This window comes from Neoarius graeffei, chromosome 2 (assembly GCF_027579695.1).
Source record: "Neoarius graeffei isolate fNeoGra1 chromosome 2, fNeoGra1.pri, whole genome shotgun sequence".
NCBI classification, from domain to species: domain Eukaryota; kingdom Metazoa; phylum Chordata; class Actinopteri; order Siluriformes; family Ariidae; genus Neoarius; species Neoarius graeffei.
The window spans coordinates 52572259-52594288 of NC_083570.1; the positions used below are offsets into that span (position 1 = coordinate 52572259).

General features: G+C 43.5%; 1 pseudogene; it reads left to right on the plus strand.

The window, feature by feature from the left end:
* Window positions 1–1101: 1101 nt before the first annotated feature.
* Window positions 1102–16089, plus strand: LOC132869578 (F-box only protein 7-like; annotated as a pseudogene).
* The last annotated feature ends 5941 nt before the right edge of the window (window positions 16090–22030 follow it).

Below are 22030 nucleotides of genomic sequence, written 5' to 3' on the forward strand. Positions count from 1 at the left end.
CAGTAGCAGAGATGGTTTCACATAAAGGCAGCAACAGCCACTGTCAAATGGTACAGTTGGAGTCTTATGGCCCTTTTCCACTACCCTTTTTCAGCTCACTTCAGCGCGCTTCAGCTCACTTCAGCCCGACACGGCTCGCGTTTCGACTACCAAAAAACAGCACGACTCAGCTCGCTTCAGCCCTGCTTAGCCCCTAAAACTCGCACGGTTTTGGAGTGGGGCTGAAGCGAGCCAAACCGTGCCGAGTGAGGCTGGGGGCGTGAGCAGACACTCCCCTGTGCACTGATTGGTGAGGAGGAGTGTCCTCACATGCCCACACACGCCCTGTGAGCACGCTGGGATCTGTAAACACCGTAAACCTGGAAGAAGAATAATTACGAATTACGAGAATTTCTGAAGCCTTATGCGCCTCGCCTCATCTATACGCTCTTGCCAGTATCTGTTGGCGTTGTCGGTGACAACAAGCCACAGCACCAAGACCAGCAAAACTAACGACTCCATGTTTATTGTTTACTATTCGGGTCGTGAGACTACCGCTTAAAAGCTCACTGATGTCACTGTTTGCGCTGCTTAACGACATCACCTGACGTCCACCCACTTTCGCTAACTCCACCCAATGTGTCCACCCACTTCCAGCCAGCACGGTTCAGCGCGGTTGTAGTCGAAATGCAACTCCAACAGCCCCGCTCAGCCCGACTCAGCACGGCACGGCTCAGCCCGACTCAGCCGCGTTTGTAGTGGAAAAGTGGCATTATTCTCAGACTCGACTTGGATCAATAGTAGACTCGACACGATCACAGATAAGCTTAGACAACTAAAGTTGCAAAAAGAAGAAGCGTACAGAAGTGGGGACAGGAACAGTTTTAAAGAGTCTTGGAACAGGTTTATCAAGGCAGTGAGAGAAGATAAATGACTGTACTCTGAGAAAATCCAATGCCAGTTCTCAGACAAGGACTCTGTCTGTCTGGAAAGGGCTCACACAGTTTACTAACTACAAACCTTAAGCCCCCCACTCTGTTAACGACTTGCACCTGGCCAACCAACTGAATGAGTTCTACTGTTGCTTTGAAAGATAGTAGGACTGTCCTGATATCATCCCCCATGACTCCACACTCCAGCTCCTGCCCACCACCCCTACAGACTGCTGCTGGGGCATCTCTACAACCTCTTGCCCTGGAGGCCCATCCACCCACTACCACAGCTTCAACTCTCTCCATTCTGGACAACAAGCTCTTTAAGAAGCTGAACCCCCACAAAGCAGTAGGTCCTGACTCTGTCTCACCATTTACCCTGAAGCACTGTGCTGATCAGCTGTCTCCAGTGATCACAGACATCTTCGACACCTCACTGGAGACATGCCATGTGCCAGCCTGCTTCAAGGCCTCCACCATTATCCCAGTCCCCAAAAAGCCAAGGATCACAGGATAAAATGACTACAGACCCTTCGCCATGACTTCTGTGGTTATGAAATCCCTTGAGCGCCTTGTGTTTTACCACCTTAAAGCCATCACTGACCCACTCCTGGGCTCCATACAGTTCACCTACAAACGCAACAGATATGCAGACGATACTGTCAACATGGCTCTTCATTTCATTCTCCAGCATCTGGACTCCCCAGGAGCTTAGGCTAGGATCCTGTTTGTGGATTTTAGTTTGGCCTTCAACACAATCATCCAGGCTCTTCTGCAGGACAAGCTCTCCCAGCTGAGTGTGCCTGACTCCACCGGCAGGTGGATCACTGACTTCCTCTCTGACAGCACTGCAAAAAATTGAAAACTGAATTTGAGTATAAAATTACTTAATACGAGTGAAATTATCTTGCTGCATGGACAGATATTTTTACTTGATAAGACATCTTAGAATAAGTCGTTGCAATCTAGAACAAAGTTTATTAATCTCAGAATTGGTGTCTTATATTTTTCTAACAGGAAATGTTAGATTGTTTCAACTATTTTCAAGATATTTTCACTTGCTAAGATACCATTTTCTGCAGTAAGGAAGCAGCATGTGAAGCTGGGGAAAAAAGTCTCTGACTCCTGAACCATCAGCACTGGATCCCCCAAGGCTGTGTCCTTTCTCCTGTACTCTTCTCCCTATACACGAACAGCTGCACCTCAAGTCATCAGTCCATCAAGCTCCTAAAGTTTGCAGATGACACCACCTTCATTGGACTTGTCTCTGATGAGGATGAGTCTGCCTACAGGTGGGAGACTGATGGACTGATGACTTGATGGACTGATGACTTGGCAAGCTGGAGCCAATCCCAGTTGACTATGGGTGAGAGGCGGGGTACACCCTGGACGAGTTGCCGGCAGGGCTGACACACAGAGACAAACAACCATTCACATCTACGGTCAATTTAGAGCCACCAATTAACCTAAACTGCATGTCTTTGGACTGTGGGGGAAACCAGAGCACCCGGAGGAAACCCATGCAGCTACGGGGAGAACATGCAAACTCCACACAGAAAGGCCCCCATTGGCCACTGGGCTCAAACCCAGAACCTTCTTGCTGTGAGGCGACTGTGCTAACCACTACACTGCCATGCTGCCCCGTAATGTAACATTTTCCATGAAATATCAATAGTAAATGAATAAACTAAACATAAAATGCAGGTAAGATATTTTCATTATGAACTTCGGCAGTCCAAACATTTAATTGTTTTAGACTTCTTAATTTGTTTTATCTGTGATACATCATCTCATCTCATCTCATCTCATTATCTCTAGCCGCTTTATCCTGTTCTGCAGGCAAGCTGGAGCTTATCCCAGCTGACTACGGGCGAAAGGCGGGGTACACCCTGGACAAGTCGCCAGGTCATCACAGGGCTGACACATAGACACAGACAACCATTCACACTCACGTTCACACCTACGCTCAATTTAGAGTCACCAGTTAACCTAACCTGCATGTCTTTGGACTGTGGGGGAAACCGGAGCACCCGGAGGAAACCCACGCAGACACGGGGAGAACATGCAAACTCCACACAGAAAGGCCCTCGCCGGCCACTGGGCTCGAACCCGGACCTTCTTGCTGTGAGGCGACAGCACTAACCACTACACCACTGTGCTGCCCCCGTGATACATCATCCATAGGAAATCTGTAACTAATCCGTAATATACTGAAACGTCGATGACTAATCTGTAAATTATTTGCATCCGGATTAAAATCCATAACCACTCTGTATTTTGTGTCCTTTTTTATTATATTTCTGTAATCCGTACTCCATGACCTGTCCGTATTTTGTCAACCAGCCTGAGGAGGATTGGCTGCAACCTTCCATCTCTTCAGGACCTGTACGAGTCCAGGACCCTAAGAAGAGATCGTGGCCATCCCCTCTCACCCCAGACACAAATTTTTTGAATCACTGCCCCCGGTAGGAGGTTGTGATTCATTTGAACCAAAACCTCACGCCATAAGGCCAGCATTTTCCCCACTGCAGCTAGCCTCATCAATAAGGTCAGAGACCCCCACTGACTCTAACCTCACACTTCAATCTGTGACATTAATGCACTTCGTCTCTGAACTGCAATTTTGCACATTTCATGGCCATGTCATACATTTTCATTATGTGAACTTTTATTGTACATTCTGGCACACACTGTACAGCTTGGCTATTTATTTAACCCATTGCACATATTCTCTTCTTCTCACACATTCATGTCATGACTCTTCTTCATCTTCATCCTGTGACCTATTTTGCACATTCCAGGACATGGTTTACAGCTTGGACTTCAAAACAACCCATGCACATACCCCTTAAATATATCCACTTTTCAAATTTGTATATTTTAGATTATTTTTATTTTTTCATTCTATTATTCTATTCTATTTATCTACTGTTCTCTTTTTTATTCTTCTATCTTAAATGTTCAAGCACCAATCACCCAAGCAAATTCCTTGTATGTGAAAACATACTTGGCTTCTGATTCTGATTCTGATTCATCTTCCTCACCATCACCTTCCTCTCACCAGACACAACATTTCAGCTGTTCAGCAGAACACACTGCAGAGTCACACTGGATCAGGTACACAGGAGGCGAGTGCTGAGATGTATGCTAGATTAAGATAATGATATTGTATCAATACTGTGATATCTTTTTTTTAAAAGAAATGTTATAAATAATTAGGAACTGAAGAGAAGCAGTTGATTTTATGTATTTTTTTTGCTAACTACTTAATCATTATTATTGTAGTTTTTCTTTTTTCTTTTTGACAGATTTTTATTTTACACTACTGTTCCATTATATATTATGTATTATGATACATATGATGTCCTCAACTATTGTGCTATAATATTTTTTTGTCATATCGCACATCCCTACTTGAAATGTGACAACGCATTACTGATAAAATGTGCACAGTCCTGCTTTTAGTCCATGTCAAAATCTGTGTTTTTCTTTCGCTTAAATGCAAACCTATTCAGGGTTTCCCCGAGAAAAACTGTAAAGAGTAGTGAGTGGCCCCCCGAGTGCAGCGAGGTGCAAAGAGCATACCACCACAGGCAGTGTGTAAGCTAGGGGGGTCTGGGGGTATGCTCTCCCAGAAATTTTTGAAATTACGGGTTCATTTCGTGGCTCCTGGTGACATCTCGAGCTGTCTTTTTACCCGTTCAACATGTTAGGGGGGAAAAGTTATATTTTACTTATAATTTTACTGAATTCCCACCCTATAAACAGAAAAAAAAACCCAAAACAAAGTCAATACAATACCCACTTGAATCTCACAAGCAGTGTACTGTTCCAAAGGAGACTGCAGTTTATTTCACATCAAAGTGAATGGTGATGCAACATGACACGAGTTGTTCAAAATACTGATCATTAAATTTTGGCAATAGTGCAGATGACTAAGTAGTCTCACTGTCCGACTTGAGCTGGTCGGCAGCATGCAATGAACTGGCCGTCGCAGTCTCACAACTATGGTCTGCCACCGTTGTGGAGTTGTTTTTTGCAGTATGACTTTGTGAAAAACTCTGTATTTAAGCTGAGACCCGTCTGTGTTTTGCTCACTTGTACCTGGCTTGAAGGCTCTGCCATTTTTGCATAAGTTACCTCATCTCATCTCATTATCTGTAGCCGCTTTATCCTGTTCTACAGGGTCGCAGGCAAGCTGGAGCCTATCCCAGCTGACTACGGGCAAAAGGCAGGGTACACCCTGGACAAGTCACCAGGTCATCACAGGGCTGACACATAGACACAGACAACCATTCACACCTACGGCAATTTAGAGTCACCAGTTAACCTAACCTGTATGTCTTTGGACTGTGGGGGAAACCAGAGCACCCGGAAGAAACCCACGCGGACAATATGCAAACTCCGCATAGAAAGGCCCTCGCCGGCCACGGGGCTCGAACCCAGGACCTTCTTGCTGTGAGGCGACAGCACTAACCACTACACCACCGTGCCACCCCATAAGTTACCTGTGAATATTAATTGCGCATCGCTCATCCAGTCAACACAGGATACTGCACACACTCGGCCAATCATCATGGAGTACTCTTCTCTGACATCAGCTGTGAACTTAGGTCAAGTTCAGGGCCATGGGCTTGCATGGACTGTATTGATTGCCTGCTCAAAGGCTACAAAACACATGCATGTTGATTCTAGCTTTATATTGCCGGCCTAAATTGTAATTGTCCCGGCAGCGGTTTAATGGGTAGCGGCATGTCACTAAGTGTATCGGTCAATAAATTAAGTGTAGCGGGGCTGCTACGTTATAATGCTTTAGGGGAAACCCTGCTATAGCACAGCTATGGTTCTATGCTGTTGATTAGATGTTGACAGTGTTTGCTGAGACTCATGGTGGAGTTGATGATGGGAGGATTTAATAGTAAGCCTTTATTTCATACCTACTAACAGTATTACAAATATGACAATAATATTTTATTAGGTATACGCTACCAAGAATAACCAGCAGGCTAAACTAAGCTGGGTGGCATTTACAAATAAGAAAAAAAGTTATTATTAAACAATAATACAATTAAACAATTTATTTAACCCATTGCACAAATTATTCTCACACATTCATGTCATGACTCTTCTTCACATTCGTCCTGTGACCTATTTTATTAAACAATATATATTAAACAAAACTTTGGCAGAAGGCAGGTTGGGAAAAAAACATCAACAACAAACAGACAAAATCAAAAAGTAAGGTTACAGACGAGAACAAAACAACAAAAAAAAGTTAGACAAAAAAATTACAGCACAGAAAAGCAAAAAGAACTCAGTAAAGCAAAAATGATGCTACTTTTGATTTAAAGTAAAATTGTAAGATTTCCAGTTTTCATCAATTTCACTGCAAATTTGGGGGCCTAAAAATCGAATATTAAATTTGCCAAAATTTGTCCGAACTTTAGGAAGATACAAAGATGACTTCATTGCTAATCTATTACCATAATAGTGAACTGATGAGGTCTTCTGAAAAAAAATAAGGAAAAACTACTGTCAGACAGTTGTGGTGAAACTGGGACATGAGAAAAGCATTCTGGATATAGGAACATCATGCATTTTCAATATCCGTAGTTTCTTAAATAGAGCTAAAGAGTGCTGCTCTCTATTAGAAACTTCACAAGCAGTGTCAGGAAAGTGAATGTTACTGAAATGACAGTGAAATCAGTGAAGCTTCTGTAGGTGCTTCTGTTTCTCTTTCTAAGAAGCCAGTTATAAGGTTTCCCTTTTTTGTGTGTATTAAGTTTCAGGCTGTGACTCATCCCATGTTATAATAAATAAGAATATATTTAGCATTCTTCTAAAGCTGCTGGTGATTTTTTTCCTCCAGTCAGGTGCCAGTAGCAGCTCCGAGAGCAGAAAGAGTGTGTGTGATCCTGAGACAGAGGAGACAGATATGGAGAGAGGTGAAGATAAAGAGGAGACAGTCGGCATCTACATCCCTGAGCCCATGCTGTGCTGTGAAGCAGAGGATGGGAAGGTCCCTCACTCTTTAGAGACACTGTACCAAGACGCTCAGTGCACCAGCGCCTCAGACTGCCTGCTGTTAGCAGCACATGTGTTTCTGCTGGAGGCCGGCTTCGTGCCACAGGTCAGAAATCACACATAATGTAACTGACCCAATAATGCAGAAGTCATAAATATAAATCGGGTGGCACGGTGGTGTAGTGGTTAGCACTGTCGCCTCACAGCAACAAGGTTCTGTGTTCAAGCCCCGTGGCCGGTGAGGGCCTTTCTGTGCGGAGTTTGCATGTTCTCCCCATGTCTGTGTGGGTTTCCTCCGGGTGCTCCGGTTTCACCCAAAGACATGCAGGTTAGGCTAATTGGTGGCTCTAAATTGACTGTGAGTGTTTGTCTCTGTGTGTTGGCCCTGCAATGATCTGCCGACTTGTTCAGGGTGTAGCCGGCCCCTTGCCCATAGTCAGCTGGGATATGCTCCAGCAAGTGAGGATGGATGGATAAACATAAATTTAAGAGAAAATTAGTATTTTTAAAAAATAAGGTGTCTCAGACTTTTGCGCGATACATTCAGTATGTAATTATATATTACTTTTTTAATGACACTGAACTCAACTTGAAATACAAACTGTCAGTTTTCACCAACAAAGGAAGCTTGGTGATGGGTTGAGTATTTATGACACGCCTAAATTATTTTTTTGCAGTCTACAGTAACTGAGCAGATTGTTTGTTTTATTGAGTCCAACATATTTCTCTTTAATTTTAGTGTTACAATGAGGAAATGTATAAAATCAGCATACGGCAAGGAGGTAGCGAGAAGCTGTATCGTATGTAAATACTGTATCTTCAGTCCATGTTCATATTTGGCTTTCAAGAGCAGGTCCCAAGTGGTGCAACAGAAAAAGCATTTGTCCTTTTGTCAGGAGATCGCAAGTCCTAATCTGGACGATGCCACAGTCATCCAGGGACAGGAGTCAAAGGAGCAAAACTGGTCATGCTGTCTGGGTGGGAGGGCATACTCTGTCTCCCCTGTCAATCACAGGGTGGGATGGGTATATCTGAGCTCACGTATGAGGAAGAGGGCAGATATCGCTTTCCTTCAAGTGTGTTACGCCACCCTGTGGTGCAACGGTTCAAAAAATATGAGGTTGGCTGTACAGTACATAATGTACAGTGTGAAATAAAATTGTTTATTGACAAACTGGTAAAAAGTCCAAATTCAATATACTATATTGTCCCTGACTCAGTATTGAGCAAAAGAAACGTGATTACTATTCTAGACATTAAGAAACACCTTCCGGGACACAACAGCTAAATTAGCAGCTTTGCAATTCATTCTTACCCTCAGAATTCATGAATACAAGATTGATTTTATTCAGTTCCTCTTTAATTTGTCTTCTGAATGTTTTCAGAAATGGCTGAACAAGATGGTCTACTTTTTACCACAGAAATTCTCCCAGCTCTGGAGGATTGTATAATTTGCCTCGAATGTATCACTTGGATTTATTGTGTGTGACGTGTGCAGGGTTGTGATGTCAGAGCCGGAAAGATGCCCAGTGGCTGGCGTGCGGTGGCGGGTCTCTACAGACTGCAGTACTCTCATCCACTCTGTGAGAACAGCCTGGCCCAGGTGGTTGCTGTGCCAATAGCCGAAACACTTGTCATCAATGGTACACATGTTGCTGCCATTACCTACGTGTGAATATTCTTTGTAGCTGCAGCTGATGGGGTTGTCAATGATTATTTTTCCCACAGCCACTCTGAAGATGAGCAGTGCAGTAGAGTGTTCACAGAAACTGGTACTGAAACTGGACACGTATGTGACTAAGGAGTGGGCAGGTACAGAATACGACACTAAGATATTAAGATCATATTAAGATGATATTAAGACTGATATGAAGATATCTTAATATCAGTTGTTAAATTATGACAAGCATAACTCCACTGTAAAGTGCTTTAATTGTCTTTTTTTGTATGACATGTTTAATGTCTGAACATTATAATAATATAGAATATAAAAGTACTTCGTATATGCAATATAGTTGAATCCCCTCTGCCGTCAGACTCCATTATTTGTACCTGTTGTCCATGTTATGTACAGTTATATGATATATGGGATGTAATGTGTCTTGGAAATGTTGTACACTTGTTTGTTTCCATGTAGCCTGAAAATACATTTGCTGTTAATTATTTGTCTGGTGGATAAAAGTGGCTTTGACTTCATAGGTGGAAATGCTGGAGTGGCCTACAGAGACTTGCAGAAACTGTCTCGCGTTTTTAAGGAACAGTTGGCTTACCCACTCATTGCAACAGCTAGAGAAGGTATATCCTTAAATCAGTGCCAGCTCTCCTTTCACTGTTCTATCCCTTTGCATACTTGTTATAGAAGTTTGATATCCACATATACATGGTGTGTGTGTGTGTGTCTGTGTCCGTGTCCATCCCTACCTCTGCAGCACTGGGTCTGCCTGCACTGTTTGGTTTGGCTGCACTGCCCCCTGAGCTGCTGCAAAGGATCATGCGACTGCTGGACGTGTCCTCGCTCCTAATGCTGTCTGAAGTATGCAGAGACTTGCACTCCGCTACACATGATGCCTTACTCTGGAAACACCTCCTGCACCGTGACTTCGAAGGTATCAACACATTACGCAGGCACTCCTATAGAGTTAAACTATAGAGAGAGAGAGAGCACTGGTCATGTGATCATTATCTTTTGTGGAGAGTCTGTGCCATTACCAAAATGGGAATCGTCTGCACTTGTGAAGTGACCAATAGCTCTGGATCACAATGGCCACATTGTTGGCCTTTACATCAAAAACTTGATGATAGAGTTTACAGGCTTTAGACGTATTGTAGGCGCTGCTGCCGTCTCATTCTGGTCAGGTGCTGGCAGTGATAGAGCTCTTCAAAGTTTCTGGATGATGCTGTTGCACCATCATATAGAGCTGACCTCCAGGCATGTCTATCAGCTGCAGTGACTTCCCAATTAGCTGGTACAATGTTGAAGTCTTTCAAATCACGCTTTACGACATCTTTGAAATGGAGCATAGGGTGACCTATGGAGCATTTGGCATCAGTTAGTTCACCGTAGAGAACTGATTTTGGAATTCGCTAGTCCTCCATCCGATACACATGACCCAGCCAACGCAAGCGACGCTTCCGCTTTATGGTGTATAAGTTAATTGAGTCACACATTTCAAGTATTCTGACATCATGCATTTTATTTTGCCAGCTTACATTTGTGATTTTATGCAGACATCTCAGGTGGAAAGAGTTGAGTCGTCTCTCTTGGCTGGCATATGTTGACCAAGTTTCGCTTCCATAAAGTAGAACAGAGAGAACACAAGCCTCATACACCTTGACCTTGGTACTGAGGGAGATCTTCTTGTTGACCCAGACACGATCATTGAGACCACCAAAAGTAAAGGCGGCCTTTCCAATATGCTTGTTAATCTCAACCTCAAGGCACGGTGGGTTGGAGACAGTCGATCCAACATAACAAAATTGATCCACAGTTTCCAGAGGCTGGCTGTTCATTGTAATGACTGGTGGTAATGGAAGGCCCTGATACATCACTTTGGTCTTTGTGATACTAATCGTTACACCAAATGATGTGCAAGCAGAGGCAAATGAGTCAAACAGTGACTGCAAATCATCCTGAGAGTGAGCAAGAAAAACTGCATCATCTGCAAACAAAAGTTCACGAATCAGGAGAGTACGAGTCTTTGTTTTTGCCCTTAGTCTTGCAAGATTGAACAGCGAGCCATCCGATCTGGTACACAGCGAGATGCCAGGTGGATCAGGAAACGCATGTCTCAGCAAAACTGAGAAAAATATACCAAAAAGGGTGGGGGCCAACACACAGCCCTGCTTTACACCATTCTGTAGAACAAAGGGGTCAGAAACAGTCATCAAAGGTGACGGTTGCTTGCATCCCATCATAAAAAGAATGGATGACTGAGAGAAGTGTAGGAGGACAACCGATGATCTGGAGGATGGTGAAGAGCGTGGTTCTATTCACAAGGTCAAAAGCTTTGGTGAGGTCAATAAAGGCCATCACCAAGGGGCGGTTCTGTGTGACTGCTTTTTCTTGCGATTGTCGGAGAGTGAAAACCATGTCTATGGTGGAGTGTCCTGACCTGAACCCACACTGACTCTCTGGAAGAATGCGATCGGCGAGGCAGACTAGACATTGCAAAACAACACTGGCGAGCACCTTACCAGCGACAGCGAGAAGGGAGATGGCACGATAGTTATTGCAATCTCTTCTGTCACCTTTGTTTTTATAAAGTGTTCTGATTTTTGCGTCACACCATTCTTTTGGGACAGAGCCAGAGTTCCAGCATAAGATGATGATGCTATGGAGTTCACGATGCCACTGTAGAAACCTTGAAGATTTCCAGAGTCTGCACACTTTTGGATACAGGAGGAGAGGTCCAGCCAGTATTGATGAAAGCATTTTCAAGATAAATGTTAAACATTTGCCCTCACATGTTTTGGGTGGTCAGCATTTGCACGAGATGGAATCACATAGTACAGCAATCGGGCTTTCTTCTTTTCTTCAATGGCAGGATAGAGGATGTCAGCAAAGGTCGCAAACCAGTCTGGTTGTTTACGATGAATAGTGCCAAGGGCAGTCTCTGCACTAGATGTCACTGCACTACTAAGAGCATTCCATTGGGATGCTGGAGAATCCATGGAAACAGTATCCGAGGCTTCAGTGAGAGTCCTCAAATATGATTGATACTTGTCACGACAGTTAGACTGTTTAAGAGCTGGTATGTTCAGCCTAGGTTTTGGTGCAGGTCGTGCTCTGTGAACTTTTTTGGGATGAATGAGGTTCTACAACGAACAAGGATATGGTTTGTGTCACATTCTGCACTGTGCATGCTATGAAAGTGGCACACATATCTCAGAGTATATGATCCAGTTGGTGCCAGTGCTTTGAGCAAGGATGTTGCCATGTGACTTTGCTGCGAGTGCCACCCACAAAGAATGAATTTGAGAGGCAAAGAGAATGGTCACAGCAGAGCTCTAAGAGACATTGACCATTTTCATTCATTTTCCCGATACCGTGTGGGCCAAGGACACATTCCCAGGCTGAATTGTCAGCACCCACATGTGCATTAAAGTCGCCTAGGATGAACAGACTGTCTGATCATGGAATTGATGATAAGATAGATGATAGCTGCTCATAGAATGTATCCTTAGTCTCAGCAGGAGATGTGAGTGTTGGAGCATATGCTGATATGAGGTGGATTGTGTTGCCTGCACAGGCAATGCTCAGTTGCATTAGTCTTTCCGAGTGACCGACAGGTGATGTTACACAAGAGTGGAGGATTTTGTTGTTGATAGTAAAACCAACACTGTGTAGCCTATGCTCATCTGATGGTTTCCCACACCAGTAGAAAGTGAAGTCATCCTCCCGCATGGTACCCTGATCGGTGATCCGTGTCTCAGTGAGTGCCGCAATATCGATGTTTAGTCTAGTCAGTTCTTTGGAAATCACAACCATCTTTTGTAGGTCAGGGTCCAGAGGGTCTGAATCAAGTCCTATTTGTGTAGTCCTAACGTTCCAGGTCGCAAGTGTTAGTCGAGTATTACGAGAATAAATTGGTTCAGGAGTATATGGTCTGGCGTCGGCATTTTTAGCGCACCTTTTCTAGCGCCCTCCCCAGATTGGGGCATGTAGGCCACTCCTAAATAGGGCTACGTGGTTGTATGGTTAGCTGCCGAAGTAATCCTAGACACCAGATTTGAGATCAACAACGACCATCACACCATACCTTCGGCCCATAAGCCTGGGCAAAAATGAAAGAGTGCACGCTTGCCCTAGGTCAAACACTCTTCTTTAGTCCTGAAGAACTTTATGTGGAGGCAGGGTAAACCGAGACATCCAGCAAGTCCTGCAAGATGTAGATTTTCTAACAGGGTTTACTCCTTTAGCCTTCGCTCCTCCCGGAGCTAACGCACAAGGCAGTGCGGAGAGAGTGTGCATGTTGGCCGTTGGCTCACAAGGAGCTCATCTGCCCTTTGACAGGTATCGTTTTTCGTCCTGCTGGGTGACATGCCACCCTCCTCACCAGTACAGGACTGGTGGGGGAGCCGCTTTAGACGCCGACCACCCGTTATTGCGGCAGGTAGTACTGGATTACAATGTTACCAATAGCAGACTCCAAGTCCGACCTGACTCTAAATGGCCACATTATGACTCTTAAAAAGAGCTCTATGGTGAGGAACTGGAAAACAGGTATTTTAGCCAACTTTAGAGCTCTATTTCTGGCTAAAATTACACCTCAAAGTCCCCATGTCATATACAGTGGGGCAAAAAAGTATTTAGTCAGCCACCAATTGTGCAAGTTCTCCCACTTAAAAAGATGAGAGAGGCCTGTAATTTTCATCATAGGTACACTTCAACTATGAGAGACAGAATGGGGGGAAAGAATCCAGGAAATCACATTGTAGGATTTTTAATGAATTAATTGGTAAATTCCTCTGTAAAATAAGTATTTGGTCACCTACAAACAAGCAAGATTTCTGGCTCTCACAGACCTGTAACTTCTTCTTTAAGATGCTCCTCTGTCCTCCACTTGTTACCTGTATTAATGGCACCTGTTTGAACTCGTTATCAGTATAAAAGACACCAGTCCACAACCTCAAACAGTCACACTCCAAACTCCACTATGGCCAAGACCAAAGAGCTGTCAAAGGACACCAGAAACAAAATTGTAAACCTGCACCAGGCTGGGAAGACTGAATCTGCAATAGGTAAGCAGCTTGGTGTGAAGAAATCAACTGTGGGAGCAATTATTAGAAAATGGAAGACATACAAGACCACTGATAATCTCCCTTGATCTGGGGCTCCACACAAGATCTCACCCTGTGGAGTCAAAATGATCACAAGAACGGTGAGCAAAAATCCCAGAACCACACGGGGGGACCTAGTGAATGAACTGCAGAGAGCTGGGACCAAAGTAACAAAGGCTACCATCAGTAACACACTACGCCACCAGGGACTCAAATCCTGCAGTACCAGACGTGTCCCCCTGCTTAAGCCAGTACATGTCCAGGCCCGTCTGAAGTTTGCTGGAGAGCATTTGGATGATCCAGAAGAGAATTGGGAGAATGTCATATGGTCAGATGAAACCAAAATAGAACTTTTTGGTAAAAACTCAACTTGTCGTGTTTGGAGGAGAAAGAATGCTGAGTTGCATCCAAAGAACACCATACCTACTGTGAAGCATGGGGGTGGAAACATCATGCTTTGGGGCTGTTTTTCTGCAAAGGGACCAGGACGACTGATCTGTGTAAAGAAAAGAATGAATGGGGCCATGTATCGTGAGATTTTGAGTGAAAACCTCCTTCCATCAGCAAGGGCATTGAAGATGAAACGTGGCTGGGTCTTTCAGCATGACAATGATCCCAAACACACCGCCCAGGCAACGAAGGAGTGGCTTCGTAAGAAGCATTTCAAGGTCCTGGAGTGGCCTAGCCAGTCTCCAGATCTCAACCCCATAGAAAATCTTTGGAGGGAGTTGAAAGTCCGTGTTGCCCAGCGACAGCCCCAAAACATCACTGCTCTAGAGGAGATCTGCATGGAGGAATGGGCCAAAATACCAGCAACAGTGTGTGAAAATCTTGTGAAGACTGACAGAAAACGTTTGACCTCTGTCATTGCCAACAAAGGGTATATAACAAAGTATTGAGATGAACTTTTGTTATTGACCAAATACTTATTTTCCACCATAATTTGCAAATAAATTCTTTAAAAATCAGACAGTGTGATTTTCTGGATTTTTTTTTCTCATTTTGTCTCTCATAGTTGAGGTATACCTATGATGAATATTACAGGCCTCTCATCTTTTTAAGTGGGAGAACTTGCACAATTGGTGACTGACTAAATACTTTTTTGCCCCACTGTATGTTGTTTATTCAATCTATCACTTTTTTTCGGAGAACCAGACCATGGACCACTGGGCTTGCCCTCTCTTCTCACCCTCATTGTAAACAAATGCTCATGGATCAGTACTCCGCAGTACCCAACACTACTAGTGCTACATTAACACTGTTTATCACATACAACAAAAAAAAATCTATGTACACTGCAAAAAATATCTTAGCAAGTGAAAATATCTTGAAAATAGTTGAAACGATCTAGCATTTCCTATTAGAAGAATACAAAACACCAATTCTGAGATTATTAAACCTAGTTCTAGATTGCAACCAACTTATTCTAAGATGTCTTATCAAGTAAAAATCTGTCCATGCAGCAAGATAAATTCACTAATATTAAGAAATTTTCTCCTCAAATTCAGTTTTTTTTCTCCTCAAATTCAGTAATTTTTTGCTGTGTAAATATAATTTGTAAGCAGTGAATACACTACCATACAAATGTCTCAACATACTTGCATAGGTTATTGTGTCACATTTTGAACACCATACTCGTAACTCCATGATGGCACAGAACGTATAATAGACAACTGTGCTCGTTCGCTTTCTCTGTGTTTTAACTCTATGAACCGTCCTATACTGGCCTAACACCGGTCATTTTTCCCTCGACACGTTCTGCTTTGAATTGCTCCGGTTAATTTTTTTGTGATTTTATAAATTCATAAGAATGGCTGAATTTTTTTTTTCTTTGTTTAGAGAAGAGTCAAACTGGTACTGAACACAGAGATACAGACTGGAAAGAGGTGAGGAAACTGAACATGCTACGGTGTAAAATGATTTTTAAACTAAAATGCCATTTAGTTTGATCTTCACTAATACTTCTCTGTTATTTAAAATTCACAGCTTTACAAAAAGAGATTTAAGCAAAAGAAGGCACTGAACAGATCCGGAGCGAGGCATTACCCTTTTTCAATTTCCTCACTTTATCCTATTGCTCCAGTACACATGGCTCCTCTACCATTTCATTGCCTCCTGCCTGGCATTACCGGACAAAAGTACAGTTAGAGACCTACTATTCCCCAGGGCATCCTGCCATGCCCCCACCTACTATTCCCCAGAGCATCCTGCCATGCCCCCACCTACTATTCCCTAGAGCATCCTGCCATGCCCCCACTCTGACTCCATTGGCCCATCTCCAGGTCATGAACCATGTATTGGGCTTCCCTTTGGCTGGCATTTGCTGAGGCCAGGTGGGAGCCGAGCTCCAGATACCAGGAGAGGCTTCATCTGAATCCAGATACTTCTACACGGCCCAGAGGCATCAAAAAATCTTATAAACATTAAAACAGGCCAACTCTAAACATTTTACAACTACTCAGATTCGTATACCTGCTCCAGAGACATGCACATGCTTTATCATCACCCTATCCAACATTCCAGAATAAATGACACATATTGGGAATAGATTTATATGGACTACTTAAGTTAGCAGAGAGAAGTGAACATTTTATCATAACACGCTTGAAACTGAAAAACATAAGGGCAAGACAAGTGACTCAATTGTCAGAAGTAATTTCATTTTTTATTTGTGATTTAAGAAACTCAATCTAATTTTCAATCGTATGTGGATTATTTGAAAAAATAAAATAAAATAAAGAAGACCAAAAATGCCTTGTAATTATTTTAAAGGACAAATAAATAGCAAAGCACACTGAAGAAATGAGGGGAAGAACAACAAGAGATGAGAGAAAATAGAAATGATAACAAATAAGTTTAAAACTTGGCCTGTTCAAGTATATCTCTGAGGTCTCATCTCTCTCCCTATTGGCTCGAGCAATGCAAACACCTTTGCAAAAATTTCGTATGACAATGTCAGAGCATGTATACGTATATGGGGGCAGCACGGTGGTGTAGTGGTTACTGTCGCCTCACAGCAAGAAGGTCCTGGGTTCGAGCCCAGCAGCCGGTGAGGGCCTTTCTGTGCGGAGTTTGCATGTTCTCCCTGTGTCCGCGTGGGTTTCCTCCGGGTGCTCCGGTTTCCCCCACAGTCCAAAGACATGCAGGTTAGGCTAATTGGTAGCTCTAAATTGACCGTAGGTGTGAATGTGAGTGTGAATGGTTGTTTGTCTCTATGTGTCAGCCCTGCGATGACCTGGCGACTTGTCCAGGGTGTACCCCGCCTCTTGCCCATAGTGAGCTGGGATAGGCTCCAGCTTGCCTGCGACCCTGTAGAACAGGATAAAGCGGCTACAGATAATGGATGGATGTTGTCACCATAACTGTCCGCCATTTTGAATTCTGATCAGTTGAGCGTCGTTTTGAGTGTAGTATTAAACCTTAATAAATTTAATTAACATAAGATAACCTAATTTCAGAACGAGTGTTCAATTTTTAAATAGATGAAATAGAAAATCCTGCATTAAATATTTTGCTCCGTTTTGTGAAACACATCACTGTCTGAGTGGCAGCCGCCATCTTGTGACAGCACTTTACACTGTAAACACAATTAGTACTGTTTTATTGAGATCTAGTAATAGAAAAATAATGTTTTGTTTGGCTCGACAGTGCCAAATAAACTTACATAATTACTTTTAGTACTTTTACAAAAAGTAAGATGTATTGATTAACTAAATGTATTAGGTAGGGTGTGCCACATGTGATCTGAAGATATACTATATATTAATAATGTTGCTCAAAATTACCTTTAGTGTTTTTCTTTTAATAAGATGTTAGAGGTGAGGTGAGGTTTCATCTTCCTCCTCCTGCAATGTGTACAAACACACATACACACACACAGTAGAAACCACAAGTCTGAGATCAAATTGAGATTTTTTTTTTCTTTTTAAAGTTGGAAATAAATAGAAGAGTTAAACATTTTGAAACATTTAAAACAAAGAAAGTAAATGTCCAATATCTTGAATATTCTAGAATCTATACTATTTCTAGGTCTCTATTAGCAAGTATAAGCAAATGTGTGATGTTGAACGTGTGGGGCGGCACGGTGGTGTAGTGGTTAGCGCTGTCGCCTCACAGCAAGAAGGTCCGGGTTTGAGCCCCGTGGCCGGCGAGGGCCTTTCTGTGCGGAGTTTGCATGTTCTCCCCGTGTCCGCGTGGGTTTCCTCCGGGTGCTCTGGTTTCCCCCACAGTCCAAAGACATGCAGGTTAGGTTAACTGGTGACTCTAAATTGACCGTAGGTGTGAATGTGAGTGTGAATGGTTGTTTGTCTCTATGTGTCAGCCCTGCGATGACCTGGCAACTTGTCCAGGGTGTACCCTGCCTCTCGCCCGTAGTCAGCTGGGATAGGCTCCAGCTTGCCTGTGACCCTGTAGAACAGGATAAGCGGCTACAGATAGTCAAAAAGTTCTAAGACAGATGTTATAATTTCAAAAGGAATTCAAAAGAATTCTCCAATAGAAACATCTCATCTCATTATCTCTAGCCGCTTTATCCTTCTACAGGGTCGCAGGCAGGCTGGAGCCTATCCCAGCTGACTACGGGCGAAAGGCGGGGTACACCCTGGACAAGTCGCCAGGTCATCACAGGGCTGACACATAGACACAGACAACCATTCACACTCACACCTACGGTCAATTTAGAGTCACCAGTTAACCTAACCTGCATGTCTTTGGACTGTGGGGGAAACCGGAGCACCCGGAGGAAACCCACGCGGACACGGGGAGAACATGCAAACTCCACACAGAAAGGCCCTCGCCGGCCCCGGGGCTCGAACCCAGGACCTTCTTGCTGTGAGGCGACAGTGCTAACCACTACACCACCGTGCCGCCCCAATAGAAACATCACTTGCAGAAGTGTTTAGACTTAAATGGAGGATATGTAGAGAAATAGCTTTATTTTCATAAATAAAGATTTTTTTCAATTTTTTTCAATATATAGGATATATATTGATGTATCGGATATATATATATATATATATATATATATATATATATATATATATATATATATATCCGAGAGCTCCTGTAGCATAGTTTGCTGAAAAGTCCATGCTGGCTCTAATAGAAAGATGTCAGAACATACAATGCATTACAGCTTGTTGCAGAGTCACACACCAGTCAGTGTGTCTATGCTGACCCCTGTCCACTTTTAAAAGCACCTACAATGGGCACATGAGCATCAGAACTGGACCATGGAGCAATGGAAGAAGGTGGCCTGGTCTGATGAATCAGATGTTCCTTTTACATCATGTGGATAGCCTGTGCATGTGCATCATTTGCCTGAGGAACAGATGGCACCAGGATGCACGATGGGAAGAAGGCAAGCCAGCACAGGGGTGCTGTATCATGGCTGACCTGCGCTCTGACCTCAACTTCCTTACAAGCTGGGATATGTGAAGAACAGCATTTCACATTGCTCTAATGTAGATGTGGCAACCCCACCCCCATTTCAAGGGATCATAATGTTTGGGATATGTGATTAGTCACGGGTGTTTAACTGCTTCATTAGTCTAGGTCAGGGGTGTCCAAACTGATCCATAAAGGGCCGTGTGGCTGTAGGTTTTCATTCCAGCCATGTAGCAGCACACCTGACTTGGCTCATTCAATCAACTGAACTGTCTTCACATAGTCAAATACTTGCAGCCACACCCACCCTTGATTAAAGGGTGGGTGTGTCAGTTGATTGAATAAGCCAAATCAGGGTGCTGCTGCATGGCTGGAATGAAAACCTGCAGCCACACGGCCCTTTATGGATCAGTTTGGACACCCCGGTCTAGGTATAAGAGAGATTTCAGCATCTAGTTTTGATTCTAGGTTTTTGGAGCAACCTTTGGAGTCTGTCTTCTTTGCTGTAAGTCGCGTGTAACTGGCACCAATAATTCAGCCTCCGGTGGTGTAGTCAAGTCAAGTTTATTTATATAGCGCTTTTAACAATAAACATTGTCGCAAAGCAGCTTTACAGAATTTGAACGACTTAAAACATGAGCTAATTTTGTCCCTAATCTATCCCCAATGAGCAAGCCTGTGGCGACGGTGGCAAGGAAAAACTCCCTCAGACGACATGAGGAAGAAACCTTGAGAGGAACCAGACTCAAAAGGGAACCCATCCTCATTTGGGCAACAACAGACAGCATGACTATAACATTAACAGTTTTAACATGAAGACAGTTTCGTTGATGTTATAACTCTTCATTGATGGAAACTTGAGTGCAAAACTGTTCATGACAACTGCAGTCCTAAAGTTAGCAAAACAACTGTAGTCCTCAGCCATAAAAGCATTACTGTAAGAGTCCAGAGCATCCTCCAGGTATAACCCCCAACTGTCCCCATGGGGCCGCCCTCCACAGGAGCGACGCGACAAAACCCCGACCAGACACAGGGCACCAGGATGGACCAAGCAGGTCTGAGGAGCAGAAGAGGCCAGCATCCCAATCCCAGGACCAACATGCAACCCAGAGGGACAGATGGGGGGGAGAAAACACAGGTTGTTAGGTATGCCCTAAAAATGACACAAGTATTAAATCTGTGTGGTAGGCTCGCAGAGACGAGAGTCTTGACATCAGGCATAATACACAACAATGGCATGTTAATATGGTTAAAAAATATCATGACCTGCTCTGGCTGGATGCTTGATTGGGTGATGGGAGCACACTCCTCAGCAATGATGGGATGCAGATGGGACCCTTAGGGCTGGCCAAGACAATTCAGTTACATTTCACCAGGTCTGGGACATGTGACAGAATGTCTGATGGCCGATTCCCTGCAGGCTACGATAGCCAGTCAAGGTCTCCACCTTCTCCACCAAAAGATTTCCTGTTGACTCCATGTAACTCAGAGGGACAGATTTGGGGGGGGGGGGAAGAAACGCAGGTTGTTAGGTATGCCCAATGTCACCTGAATAAGTAGGAACAGTATACATATTGCACTGAGTACAAGCAGGGACTCCGGCAACTAACTACAGTATGACAGCATAACTAAAAGGACATGAGGGAGCCCCAGGACATAAAGCAGCTAGCCACTACACCGTCAGCAAACTCGAGTGAGCAAGCGAGTGGGGACTGACCGCATCCATACATCCCAGTTTACCAAAACACTATGTCTGAGGACCCTCTAGATCTACACCTTTACCTCATAAACACCATTAACAAAAGGCTTGACTAAATAGATATGTTTTCAGCCTAGACTTAAATGCTGAGACTGTGTCTGATTCCCGAACATTACTTGGAAGGCTGTTCCATAACTATGGAGCTTTGTAAGAAAAGGCTCTGCCCCCTGATGTAGCCTTCACTATATGAGGTACCAGCAGATAGCCTGCACCTTTTGATCTAAGTAGGCGTGGTGGGTCATAGAGGAGCAGAAGTTCACTCAGGTACTGTGGTGTGAGACCATTTAGTGCTTTAAAGCTCAATAGTAGTATTTTATAATCAATACGAAATTTGATTGGGAGCCAATGCAGTGTGGATAAGACAGCTGTGATGTGGTCATATTTTCTAGTTCTAGTAAGGACTCTTGCTGCTGCATTTTGAACTAACTGGAGCTTGTTTATGCACTTATTGGAACATCCAGACAGTAAGGCATTACAATAATCCAACCTGGAGGTAACGAAAGCATGGACTAGTTTTTCCGCGTCATGTAATGACATTAAATTTCTTATCTTTGCAATATTTCTGAGATGAAAGAAAGCTATCCGGGTGATGTTATCAATGTGAGTTTCGAATGAAAGACTGGGGTCAATAATCACTCCGAGGTCTTTTACTGCTGCACGTGAAGAAACAGAAAGGCCATCCAGAGTCACTGTGGAATCAGAAAACTTACTTCTAGCTGTATGTGGTCCTAGTACAAGTACTTCAGTCTTGTCAGAGTTAAGCAGAAGGAAATTAATAAGCATCCAGTGTCTAATGTCCTTTACACATTCCTCAATTCTATTAAGCTGGTGTCTCTCATCAGGTTTTGCAGAGACATACAACTGTGTGTCATCAGCATAACAGTGGAAACTAATACAATGTTTACGAATAATATCACCCAGAGGTAACATATATAGAGAAAAAAGCAGTGGACCCAAGACAGAACCTTGTGGAACACCAAACTTTACCTCAGTATGTCTAGAAATATCACCATTTATATCAACATACTGATAACGATCAGTTAAATAAGACCTGAGCCAGGAGAGGGCCATTCCCTTAACTCCCACAACATTTTCTAGTCTATCCAGAAGAATGGAATGATCAGTGGTATCAAATGCTGCACTAAGGTCAAGCAACACAAGTAGCGAGATA